Below are 12,225 nucleotides of genomic sequence, written 5' to 3'. Positions count from 1 at the left end.
CTTCACTATGCAAGGGCCGTGGGATACCCTTTCCAGCTTCCCGCAGAAATGTCCCCCCATCCCCTCTCTGCACTGTCCCCTTCACGCCCAACCCAACCAGTGGGGAAGCTTGTGGGGTAAAATACGGGACACGCAGTTAATTTCAGATAACCAACAAATAATGTTTCAGTATAAGTATGTCCCAAATATTGCCTCCTGGATTTTCATTTGCCAAATCTGGCGGCATAACTCTACTGGAAGGACCTCGCTGAGCAAACCCAGCTGGGGCGAAGGTTGTTGGTCTCTCTTTCCCTCAAAGACCCCGCCCTCCCCAGGGACCTTTTTTCCTGCATTTCCTTCCCTGCTCTCTGCCTTCCCCACCACCTCGTACTCGCCCCTGGACTGGCCCCATGGAGAGGTAGGGAGGAAGACCTCCACCCGCCCCGCATCTCACACTCTCCCTCACCGTGGCCTTTCCAGCTCTCTTACCTTTTCTCTCTTGCTGGTAGGAGAAACCCTGTCCTCCCACTTGGCCTCCCCTCCCAGGTCTCTTCTGTCTCACACCTGGCACAGTCCTTTGAACTGGCAGTTTGGGCTCTCTGGCTCCACTTCCAGCTGCTCCTGTGGGGGCTGGTAGGAAACAGAGCACTGGGCTTGGTGTCTCACAGTAACAGGCTGCCACAAACCACCCCTCCTCTCTGTCTTGCTGTGCACACACATGCCCTCTCCCGAGTCCAGCTGCATCTGGCCTGTTTAACAGCTGAGGACTCTGAGTCTCAGAGAGGTCAGGGTTTCACCTCAGGTCACACAGCTGGTGAGTGATGGATGGTGGGGAGCTCTCTTTGGAGGGCTTGGGGCTGCCCAGAGCAGGCTTCTGTCCTCATTGGAGCAGGCCTTTTAGGGAGGTATTGAGCTGCTGAAGCTTCAGGTCCCTCAACCCACAAGGTCTTTTCACATGGGAGCTGCTGCAGCAGCACCTGGTGAAGCCTCATCCCACACCCCACACGCTGAGGCCCCTGTGACATTTCCTTTCTGAGGATCAGCCACAGCGCTGGGCTGGGGGAGAGGGAGGGAGAGGAGGCCCTCCCACCCCGCCCCTGGGAACCCGGGGAAATCTGACTGTTGAGGTGGCTGGTGTGTGTGTGTGTGTGTGTGTGTGTGTTTTGCTCAGGAACAGGCAAGGCCCATTTCCGAGTTGGTGCCACCACTCACCGGGTCCCAGGTCCAAGTCTCAGTTCCCTCGTCCACAGTAGGACCAACAATCCTTTCTAATAACAGCACCAGAGGAAGGATTAAAAATGGCTTTAAATAGGCCCTGGCTGGTATAGCTCAGTGGGTTGAGCAAGGGCTGCAAGCCAAAGGGTCGCTGGTTCAATTCTCAGTTGGGACACATGCCTGGGTTGCGGGCCGGGTCCCCAGTAGGGGGCATGCAGGAGGCAACCACACATTGATATTCCTCTCTTTCTCCCTTCCCCTCTCTCTAAAACTAAATAAATAAAATCTTTTTAAAAAATGAAAAAATTAAAATCTATTTCATTTATTTACTTTTAGAGAGAGGGGAAGGGAGGGAGAAAGAGAGGGAGAGAAACATCAGTGTGTGGCTGCCTCCTGTGCGCCCCCCTCTGGAGACTCAGCCTGCAACCCACACATGTGCCCCAACTGGGAATCAAACCAGCCACCCCCTGGTTCTCTGGCTGGCACTCAATCCACTGAGCCATACCAACCTGGGCTAAATAAAATATATTTTTTAAAAAGGCTGCTCTATACCTCACACCTTACACTAGGACACATTACATTGAAGACCTAAGTGAAAATGATAAACAGCAACAATATTAAAATAAGCCATGTCGGAATTTTCTTTTAATCTCAGAGTGGACAAGGCCTAACTGTGACACAAAACCTAGGCTGATAAACTCAACCATGTAGAACCTCAGAAGCTTCCACGGCGAAAGCCCCAGTGAGGTAAACAGCGGTGAGCCCCAGGTGGCTGGCCGGCAGGGCGAGGATTTGACCCTTCGCTGCGTGTGCCGTACTTCAGAAGGGTTTTTGTTTAAAAGAGAGCCAGACTGGGAAAATGACAAACTGGGGAAGGATATTTACTCCCCGGGACACAGAGGAAGAGTTCATTTTCCTCATAGGCAAAGCGTTCCTGGAAATAAACAAGAGAAAGACAGACTACTTTAAACAATGGCAAGGGACTCAAAGCAGACAGGTCAAAGAACAGGAAACCCAAGTCACTCGTGAACACATTAAAAGATGCTCATCTTTTCTCATAATAAGAGAAATGAAAAGGCAGAAAACTTGAACAACAATAAAATGCAAAAGTATTTAATTAAAAAAAAGAAATTGGGGGGAGGGATTATAACGGGACGAAATGGTAATGAAAAACTACAATAAAGATTAAATTTTTAAAAAGAGAGATGCCAGTTAGAACTACAGTCAGACGCTGCTGTGTGCCTGACAGTTTGGCAGCCGGTAGCTCCCAACAGCACTCTGGGTTGGGAGGGTGTGGGGACACGGGCCTGCCCGCGCCGCTGTGGGAGCGCCAGCGGCCCCTCCCCCGGAGGGGGATTTCACAATACCTATCAAAATAACACTTGCTCCCTCACTTTGACCAAGTGACTCCACTTCTAGAGGTTCATTATGCAGAAATACTCCCACACAGGCAACGTGACTTATGTGCAAGATTGCTCACGGCAACTTCTGGTTTTGTAAAGCCCGTTACCTAAATGCCCATCACTTCACTAGAGAACTAGGCAAAGCACATCCCCAGGATGGCAAACTGTGCAGCTGTGAAAGGAACGAGTAGTTCGGGGGTTTGACACGGAACGCCCTCCAAGGCGCAAAGAGCACGTCAAATTACACGGTTCGTGTGAAGACGGAGGGCGGAGAATGTGCGCATACGCGCGTTTACTTACACGCTCACAGGGAAAATCTCCGGGTGACAGAGAACGCCGGCTGCGCCCGGGACGGGAACGTGGCGCTGAGGGAAGAGGCGAGAGGGAGATTTCCCCCTGTATACTCTTAAAAAAAATTTTTTAATTGACTTGAGAGACAGAGAGGCGTCGATTTGTTGTTCCACTTATTTATGCATTCCTTGGTTGAGTCCTGTATATGCCCTGACCGGGGATCGAACCCGCAACCTTGGCACATGGGGGCGACTCTAACCAACTGAGCTACCCAGCCGGGGCCTCCGTACACTCTTTAGTACCTTTCAGATTTTTAAGCACAGGAATATAATGCCCATCTTAAGAATGTGTTAAATTTTAATTAGAAAACTGAAAATAAAATAAAACAAGCGGTTTCTACTCAGCTTTGGCCAGTCATTGCCACGTGGGAATGCAAAAGAGAGCATCACCAGATCTTTCACGCTGGCAGAAGAGGCTGGAACTGGAATTGCGTATGGAAATGACCTGTGTTCTTACTGTTAGCAATAGTGGGAGCCTTCCCCTGCCCTCGCATGGCGAGCTTCTTCCTTAGTTTCAGGGCTCTCTGTATTTGAGGTCACAGCACACTCAGGTAAAAGAATGCATTTCCTCGTCTCTGCTGCAGTGAGGGGTGGCCAATGAAGTAGAAGCTGTGGATTCCATGAGTGGAGATGCATAAAATCTCTCCAGCAGGGGCTTTCAGTTGGTGAGACAGGTGCCCATTTTGCTCCCCGGCCCTTCTCCTCCTTCTTCCTTCCAGAACAGATGTGAGCATCAGCAGCCATCTTGTGACTCTGAGGACGGAGCTGAGAGCTGGGCTGAGGCAGAAACACAGAAGGAAGCCAGGCCCTTGGTGATGCTGCAGAGCTGGCACCCCCCCCCCCGGACGGGGGGACTCTGGCATCACAGGGCACCACACGGGAGGGCACACCGTTCATGTGGTTGCAGATTTACATGTGTGCCATGACCGTTTTCCGGAAATGTAATAGTGGGAGGTCTTATTCACACAAAATCAACGCATTGCAACAATTTTCCCACAGGTGGGAAAAGGGCTCTTGGAGAACGGGCATCTTTTTCTAATTTGCACAAAGACCCAGCTACCTCCCTCCAGTCTTTTTTTTTTTTTTACACCCAAGAGAAACAGACTTTTCTTTAGTCTGAGTTACTGTAGTGAGGTCTCTGTTGCTTACAGTTAATTTTAATTCTGATTAGACCTAATTTTTTAAAAGTTAAATAGAAAAAAATCACCCTAATATTTATATGTAATCTCAAGGAATTTCAAATAGCCAAAATAATCTCAAAAAAGAAGAACAAAGTTAGGAGACTTGTGCTTCCTTATTTCAGCACTCATCACAAAGCTACGGTAGCCAAAAGTAGCGTTAAGACAGACATATAGCCCTAGCTGGGTGGTTCAGTTGGTTGGAGCATCACCCCACGCACCAAATGTTTCAGGTTCGATCCCAGGTCGGGGCGAGCGTGGGAGGCAAAAAGTCGATGTTTCTCTCACATCAGTATTTCTCTCTTTCTCTATCTCCCCCTTTCTCTCTTTCTAAATCAATAAACAAGGGGAGGGAAATGGGTGGAGGTGGAAGAGGGTATAGAGGGGATAAATAGTGATGGAAATAATAAAATTAATTAATTTAAAAAATATTTTTAAACCAATAAACATATCCTTAGGTGAGGAAAATACATACATACATACATACAGGTCAATGGAATGGAATGCAGATCCCAAATATAAGCCCTCGCATGTATGGCCCAATGATCTTTAACAAGGCTTCCAAGACCACCTAGGAGGGAAAGGACAGTGTTTCAACAAATGGTGCTAGGAAAACTGGATATCCACACGCAAAATGCAGTTGAACCATTACCTAACACCATATAGAAATTAACTTAAAAAGGATTAAAGATCAAACGTAAGGCCTAAAACTATAAAACTCAGAAAAAAAACTAGAGGAAAAGCTTCATGGATTTGGCAACGATTCTTTGGTGTGACATGAAAGGCGCAGCAACAAAGGCGAAAACGGGTGAATGGCACTACATCGGACTTGAAAGCTTCCGTGCATCGAGTGGCGCCGTCAACAGAGCGAAAGGCAGCACATCTGATAAGGGGTTAGTATCCAAACTACATAGAGCACACCTATGACTCAACCACAAAATACCAAATAACTGGGTTTAAAAATGGGCAAAGAATTTAAATAGATGTTTCTTCAAAGACACAATACAAATATGGTCAACACTCATATGAAAAGATGCTTCGCATCACTAACCATTAGGGAAATGTAAATTAAAACCACAGCAAGGTATCACCTCATACCCATTAAGATAACTTCTATCAGCCCTGGCTGGTGTGGCTCAGTGGATTGAGCACGGGCCTGCAAACCAAATGGTCGCCAGTTCGATTCCCAGTCAGGGCACGTGCCTGGGTTGCGGGCCAGGTCCCCAGTAGGGGGCGTGTGAGAGGCAACCACACATTGGTGTTTCTCTCCCTCTCTTTCTTCCTCCCTTCCCCTCTCTAAAAAATAAAGCAAGAAAATCTTAAAAAAAAAACAAAAACCTGCAATGTGTACATGTCATGTGCTACAACATGGGTGACTCTGAGGACATTGTGCTGAGTGAAATAAGCCAGTCACACAAAAAATGAATACAGTGCAATCCCACTTATATGAGGTACCTAAAGTAGTCAAACGATACAAACAGGATAGAATGGTGAGGAGTTGTAGCTTAGTGGGCAGAGTTCTAGTTCTGCCAGATAAAGACGTTCTGGGGCCTGTCGCATGACAATGTGAACATACATGACTACTGAATTGCACACTTAAAACTGGTTAACATGGGGAATTTTCTCTTACGCATTTTTCTCACCACAATTTTAAAAAAATTAAATGGTATCGCGGTCCACCAGTTTGCAATCTGTCCTTTAGACTGTGCTTCCCTGAGGCTGGGCGAGCACCGCCTGTCAGGGCTGCAAGGACTGCGGGGAACTTGTCACCGGAGGGCTCCCGCGCCTGCCTTAAGCTCTCTCAACTCATTCAACACTGTTGACCAAGAGCCCGCTCTACGCTGCACTCGGTCTAGGCCCTGGAGAGACGGAGATGAGCAGGGTGCTCCCAATCTAGAGGGAAACCGATGACAAACACCAAATGTATAAAAAGATCAGCATTAAGATACCAGTTCAACGGGGTGACAAGACACAAGGTGATTGGGAGGAGGACAAGATTACGTGGAGCAGACAGGAAGTTCTCTAAGAGGGGAAATTTCATCTGAGATCCAAGTGACAGACAGAGCGAGCTGTGTGAGGACGTGGGAGAAGAGCTCCAGGCAGAGGAAACATCAAGTGTGAACAGTCCCAGGCGGAAATGAGCCTGGCCTGCTTGGGGCGTGGCTGCCCCCCCCACCCCCCGGAGCCAGCGCGAAGTGAATGGCTGAAATCCTGTGCGTGGCCCCATGGACAGGAGACAGAGAAAAGGCAGTCTTTTATCAGCACAAACTTGTTTTGTGAGTTCAAATGTATCATTACCGTTTATTATAAAAAGAATTATAACAACAGCCCTGGCAGGTACAGTTCAGTGGATTGAGCACCAGCCTGAGAACCCAACGGTTACAGGTTTGATTCCCAGTCAGGGCACATGCCCGGGTTGCAGGCCAGGTCCCTGTTTGGGGGTGTGTGAGAGGCAACAGATCAATGCTTCTCTCCCTCTCTTCCCCTCTCTCTAAAAAATAAATACAATCTTAAAAAAAAAAAAAAGAAAGAAATTATAACAACAAACTGTTTTATCCTAAGGAATGGCTGAGTCCACAGACACCTTTCGAAATCTCCCCTGTTCCTCAACACATACAATGTCTGCTGAACCCCCGAATCAGCTCCTTGGACTGATTTTAAATCATCGCCGCCCCCCCACATACACACCCCGTCAGCAAATGGGGGTGCTGAGGCCCGGGGTAGAGGAGTGGCTCCAAGCAAGGCTGGGGCAGAGCAGGAGTCAGGCCTATGGTGAGGGGGCCTGGCTCCCCTGTCAGAGGTATGGAGGCCTGAGAGGAGGGTTCCACAGCCCTGGGCCCTCACTTATGTGGGAGGAGCTGCAATTGTGGGGCACTGAGGAGCCCCAGGCCCCACTTCCCTTAAGGAAGATCACCAGGCAGCTTGGCTGTGGATGTGGGATCTGGGCTGGGCCAAGGGCACGGTGCAGATGACCAAAGACTGAGGGACAGTGGAGGTCAAGCCACCGTCCTACTGGCAGTACTGGGGGTGCCTGGGCTCAGCCCTAGCAGCCACCTGCTCAGCAGACTGTCCCCTTACTTCCTGCTGGTTTTCCAAGCCTGCTTCAGCCCTGTCCTGTGACCCTCAGGGCCTGGCCTCCCCTTCAGTGACTGTCTGAATCCAACAGCCCAGCTGGCTTCTGCTGCTTGCTACCAGAAACGCTGAAGAAGCCACAGGGCCCCCCAGGCATGGCGCCACCTAAATCACCGCTGCGTGCCCTGAGATGGCTGCCGGGGGCCCAGGTGGGCTTGGGCAGGCAATCTGGAGGGACATGGCAGAGCCAGAGAAGGGCTCTCAGTCACCAGCTGGCTCTGAGTTTCCTAAAATTCAACTCTGATTCCACATTCAAGACCTTGACAATATCCGCCCAGCTGGTGTGGCTCAGTGGATTGAGCGCCCACCTGTGAACCAAAGGGTCGCCGGTTGATCCCCAGTCAGGGCACATGCCTGGGTTGCAGGCCAGGTCCCCAGTAGGGGGCGTGAAAGGCAACCATGCTCTGATGTTTCTCTCCCTCTCTCCCTCCCTTCCCCTCTCTCCAAAAATAAATAAATAAAATCTTTAAAAAAAAAAGACCTTGACAATATCCATATTTGCCTGTACCCCATCTTATTTAAAATGGCTTCCTTTTAAAACTGAAATTCATTTGAAAGGCAACTACATGGCACACTCCTTGATGGAAAACCAGTGTTGCTTGCCTAATAAAAGGAAATCCTAAAAAACAAATCCAGCAAAGTCAAACCAAATAATTAAATTCCAGAAGCTGCCTACTCAGGGCAGGAAGTTTGCAGCATCCTCCCTGTGTATAAAAAGGAAGGCTAGTGAATGTCAAAGGTTATTAAGTAGCGGAATCCAAAAGCACTTTTCTTTGTAACCATATCAGAATGGAGAGGAAAATTACTCTCCCCCCAGGATTTAAGGCGGGCTGATGTTTAAAATGGGCAAACGTACAGAGCACCACACGTGGGCAATGACAGATCTGATTCAATCGAGGCAGGTCAAGTCAACGGTTCCTAGCTGCGGGACCTCCGTGCCTCAGTTTCCCCATCTGTAAAATAGAGTTAATAACAGTACCCACGTCATAGGGATGCTCTGAGGACTAAAGCAGTGACTGGTAGACAGGACTTGTCACACAGTCAGTGCTGCCAACCATGGTACAGATGGGACCAGACGTTCGGTGACAGGAGGGGACTAGCTCAGAGCACCTGCAAGTCTCCCTCCTCTCAGTCCCTCAGCAGCCCCAGCCAGCCTCACCCTCAGATCCCCTGGCCCAGCCCTCCCTCCCGTCCCTCATTCACCAGGTCCTCCTGAGCCTGCTCCCGCCAGGCTGCTTGATTTGATTCCTGCCAGGGAGGTGGGTCATCAAGCTCCATCCACAGAGGTTGGCACTGAGGCCCAAAGAAGTGACACAATTCCTCTGTCTGTCTCTGTGTGTGCCAGGCTGTGCTCCCCCAACCCCCGTCCAGCCCAGCCCCCCCACCCCCATGTATTATCTCTAGGCAGCAGCAGCTGAGCCTCCTGGTATCTCTCTGATCCCCCAAATTTCCGGTTCCCCAAAGACAACTCAGGATGTGGGGTGGGGCAGGGAGAGGAGGAGGGAGACAGAGAAGGAGAGAGATCAGAGAGAGAGAGAGAGAGAGAAAATGAAAGAATCCCCAAGACAGAGACAAAGAGATAAAGAGAGACAGGGGAGAGAGACAGGGGGGAGACAGAGCCACCAGGCAGAGAAGCAGACAGAGACGAGAGAGGCGGTCAGAAAGGAGACTGGGGGCCTGGCCCAGCAGCTCAGTTGGTTCAAGCGCCATCCCGACACACCAAGATCGTGTGTTAGGTCTCCGGTCAGGGCTCACACCCGAGTCAACCAGGGAAAGCATAAATAAGTGGAGTAACAAGTCTGTGTTTCACTCTCTTTCCCCCTCAAATCAATAATTTTTTTAAAAAAAATTTAAAAGAAGAAAGGGGGAGGCAGGAAGCGGGACAGGGAGAAAGGAGGCCAGAGTCAGGCCTTGGGGTGTGGGGCCCCCAGAAACAGAAAGAAAACTGGTGAGCCTGAGGGCCAGATGGGATAGGGTGAGAATGCTGAGGCCCATGCAGGTGCAGAGGCAGGTGGGGACGGGACCCAAGCATGTAGGCAGGAGGGGCACTGGGGGAGGAGGCCAGAGGCTCCATATTCCCCTCTCTTGGAGCTCCAGGGGCCCTCCCAGCTCCCATGGGGCCACAGATGCTCCAAACATCCACCCTGCGGATTCACATAGCCCTTCCTCCCTCCAGAAAAGGGACCCAGCTGGGGCCCAGCTGTGAAGCAGCCCACAGCCCCAGGGCCAGCAGCCCCAGTTTGAGGTCAGGCAGGGGAGTGCCTTCAGCTGCCCCCCACACTCAAGGTGGACAGGGAGGCCTGAGGAGGAATGTGGTGGGCATGTTCCTTGGACCAGGGGCTGCCTTGGCGCTCAGGGACAGAGCGCCAGCACCCTACACGGTCTGGCCACCTGCCCTCTCTGAGCTCAGTCTCCTCGTTTGTGAGAGGGTGAGAATGAGAAGAACTTACTGTCACAGTGTGTGTGAAGCGTGTGTGAGGCGTGTGTGACCACGGGTGGCATTCTTAAGTGCCGGATGGTGGGCCGGGTGGAAGGTCGCGCTCCACAGCATCCTGTCTAGATGAGTCAGGGCCCTTTCATTTGCAAATGATAGAAGCCCAGCTGGAGGAAGGGTGTTAATTAGCTCCTGTAACTGAACATTTCAAGGTGGAACCAGTTTCAGGAGGAGATGGATGCAGGACCCACATTCTTGGGGACAGGTCCCCGCTCCCCACTCCTGGCATTGCTCATCTCCATGCTGCCTTCTCCTTCCTGGGGGCCCTTCCCATGGGGGCCCCTGGCAGTCCCAAGCCCTGTCCTCCCTGTTGGGCCATCTCCAAAGAGAGAGCCTCATGCCCAAGCGTTCCCACAGAAGTCCCTACGCAGACCACACTTCACTCTCTGTGGAGTTTCCCTTTTGGTTTGCCTTTTTGTTTCCTCCTTCTGCCCCGGGGGGTTCAGAACGAGTCACCCCAAGAGTTGCCTCTGTGGTGTTAGGATCATTTTGAGCTGAAGGCATTTTGGCTTCAGGCTCAAGAGAAACTTCTGCCCCTTCCTTAACTACCTAGAAGAACTGGTACTGGGAGCCTGCCCCTAATCAGAGACTATCAGAGGTAACCTCTGGGGCAAACTAGGAATTCCGGAACACCTGTGCTTCTTACCCTGCAGTGGCCCCCTGAGGCCCCCGAGGCACCTCAGCTCATGCTCACCTCAGAGAGTGGTGTGTGCCCACCGCTGTTCCCGTTCTGTCTGTGGGCCTCTCCTGCACGTGGGGTCTCTGACTCCCCTGTGTATGTGAGTCCCCACACATAGGCATGTGCTGAATTTGGTGATTTTCCCTTGTTCATCTGCCTCTTGTCTACTTGGTGATTAGACCAGTGGGAAGAACCGTGCTGGTAGAGGGAAGCTTCCTCCTCCCCGCCAGCACCAACTTTTAACCAGAACATAGCCTCCCTCCCTCCACCTCAAAGCAGGCTGCTCTGCCATAAGTAATTGGAATTTGCTCTGTGCCTCAGGCAGATCGCTTAACCTCTCTGAGCCTGTTTCCTTTTCTATGGGAGGGGTTCCCCACACCTTACACATAGGAATGTTGTGAGACTCTGAAACAGCGAGTGTGCCACACAATGAGTGTGGAGGAGATGCATCTCAACAGCCATCTTCCCTTCTGCCAGCAACTGCCCCTAGTGTTCTTTGAGGGCCTCACCCATTCCCACCCTTAGAGCCAGGCGGCCAAGCCCACGACACAGGCCTGAGTCGGCACGTGGCACTCTCCTGGCCCGTGACTGGCCCAGAGTGCCACGTGTCCCCAGTTACGGCAGCTAGAGCGAGTTTAGGGCCTTTGCTGCAGGCACTGGGGCATTCGCACTCCGGATGGCAATCTGGAAGGACACGGTCCCTGGAGCTGCTAGAACCTGCACACGACCACACAGGGAAAACTCCGAAAGTGCAGTCCACAGAGAAAAGTGCTGAGGAGAAACTGGACGTGGGTGATGATGTTTCCACCTCTGCCTCCAGCCACACGTGGACATTTCCTATCTTCTCAGCAACAAGGGGCCCTACTCCTTCATTGTCAGGGATACTTTTGGGGGATAGGGGTGCCAGAATAAGAAGGTTTCAAACTTTAAGTCCAACATCCTCAAGAGTCCCCACGGTCCAGAAAGCTCGTGGCAAAGCTGGGACTAAAACTCGAGCCTCCAGACTTGGGTCCCAGTGCGCGGGCCGCCTGAAGCGGTCTTCTCTCTGGGATTACCGCAGTCAGCTCGACACCCCTGACACCTGCAAATGAGGAAAAGTGAGGAATGCCTCGGAGACTTCCCTTCGGGGACTGAGGAGGAAGTGGGGCCCTGGCTGGGCCCTAGGGAGCTGTGCAGACTGACGGCGTGCCCCGGACGGACGGGTTACCGCCACAAAGAGTTCGCCAGGGCTCTCCGAGGGGCAGCAGACGAGGGAGAGGGTGAGCGAAGAGGCGAGTCTGGAAGTGCTTGCCTTCCACGGCATCGCTGGGAGGAGGAGGCACGGGCGGGCGCGGGCAAGGCCGAAACAAACGGCGTCCTCCAGAGATGCTAAAAGCTGGTCTGCCAAGCGCTGATGATAGCATTTTAAAGGGCTCCGACGTCAAATAAATTTGGGAAATACTAGGTCAGCCAAACAGAAACGGATATTTAGCACAGATCTCTCCCAGCCATCGCTCGCTCAGTGCGAACGTCGACCCTCCGGAGTGCTGTTGGAGACTTTGCCCGAGCTGCTCCGACTGCACCGCTCTCCCTGCAGCGGCGTCTCCGGGACTCGGGGCGCACCTTGCACTCTGGGAAAAGCTGCACCAATGCCGTAGGCAGTCCGCGCCCCTGTAGCAGCAGGCGCTGGGGAGCCTTGGCGGTCAGGCACTGGCTGGAGCGCCGGCTCTGGTCGCTGCAGCCCACTGTGCCCATGTGAGTGGCAGGCCCAAAGTTCTGAAGAATTAACCACCCCGGGAGGCAGCCCTCAACCAGA

The 12,225-nt window shown here is 51.8% G+C and overlaps 1 long non-coding RNA gene across 1 annotated transcript; it reads right to left on the bottom strand.

Moving 5' to 3' along the window:
* Nucleotides 1-1,892: 1,892 nt before the first annotated feature.
* Nucleotides 1,893-8,584, bottom strand: LOC123479738 (uncharacterized). The gene is made up of 4 exons (XR_008426358.1): nucleotides 8,461-8,584; nucleotides 4,613-4,696; nucleotides 2,898-3,724; nucleotides 1,893-2,128 (listed from the first exon to the last, which is right to left on the bottom strand). It is a non-coding gene; the product is annotated as an uncharacterized lncRNA (long non-coding RNA).
* Nucleotides 8,585-12,225: the final 3,641 nt, after the last annotated feature.

The sequence above is a fragment of the Desmodus rotundus genome, chromosome 1 (genome assembly GCF_022682495.2).
Source record: "Desmodus rotundus isolate HL8 chromosome 1, HLdesRot8A.1, whole genome shotgun sequence".
In the NCBI taxonomy this organism is placed as follows: Eukaryota; Metazoa; Chordata; class Mammalia; order Chiroptera; family Phyllostomidae; genus Desmodus; species Desmodus rotundus.
Note: the sequence above shows the minus strand (reverse complement) of the source record. Positions and strands in the feature narration are given on the sequence as shown.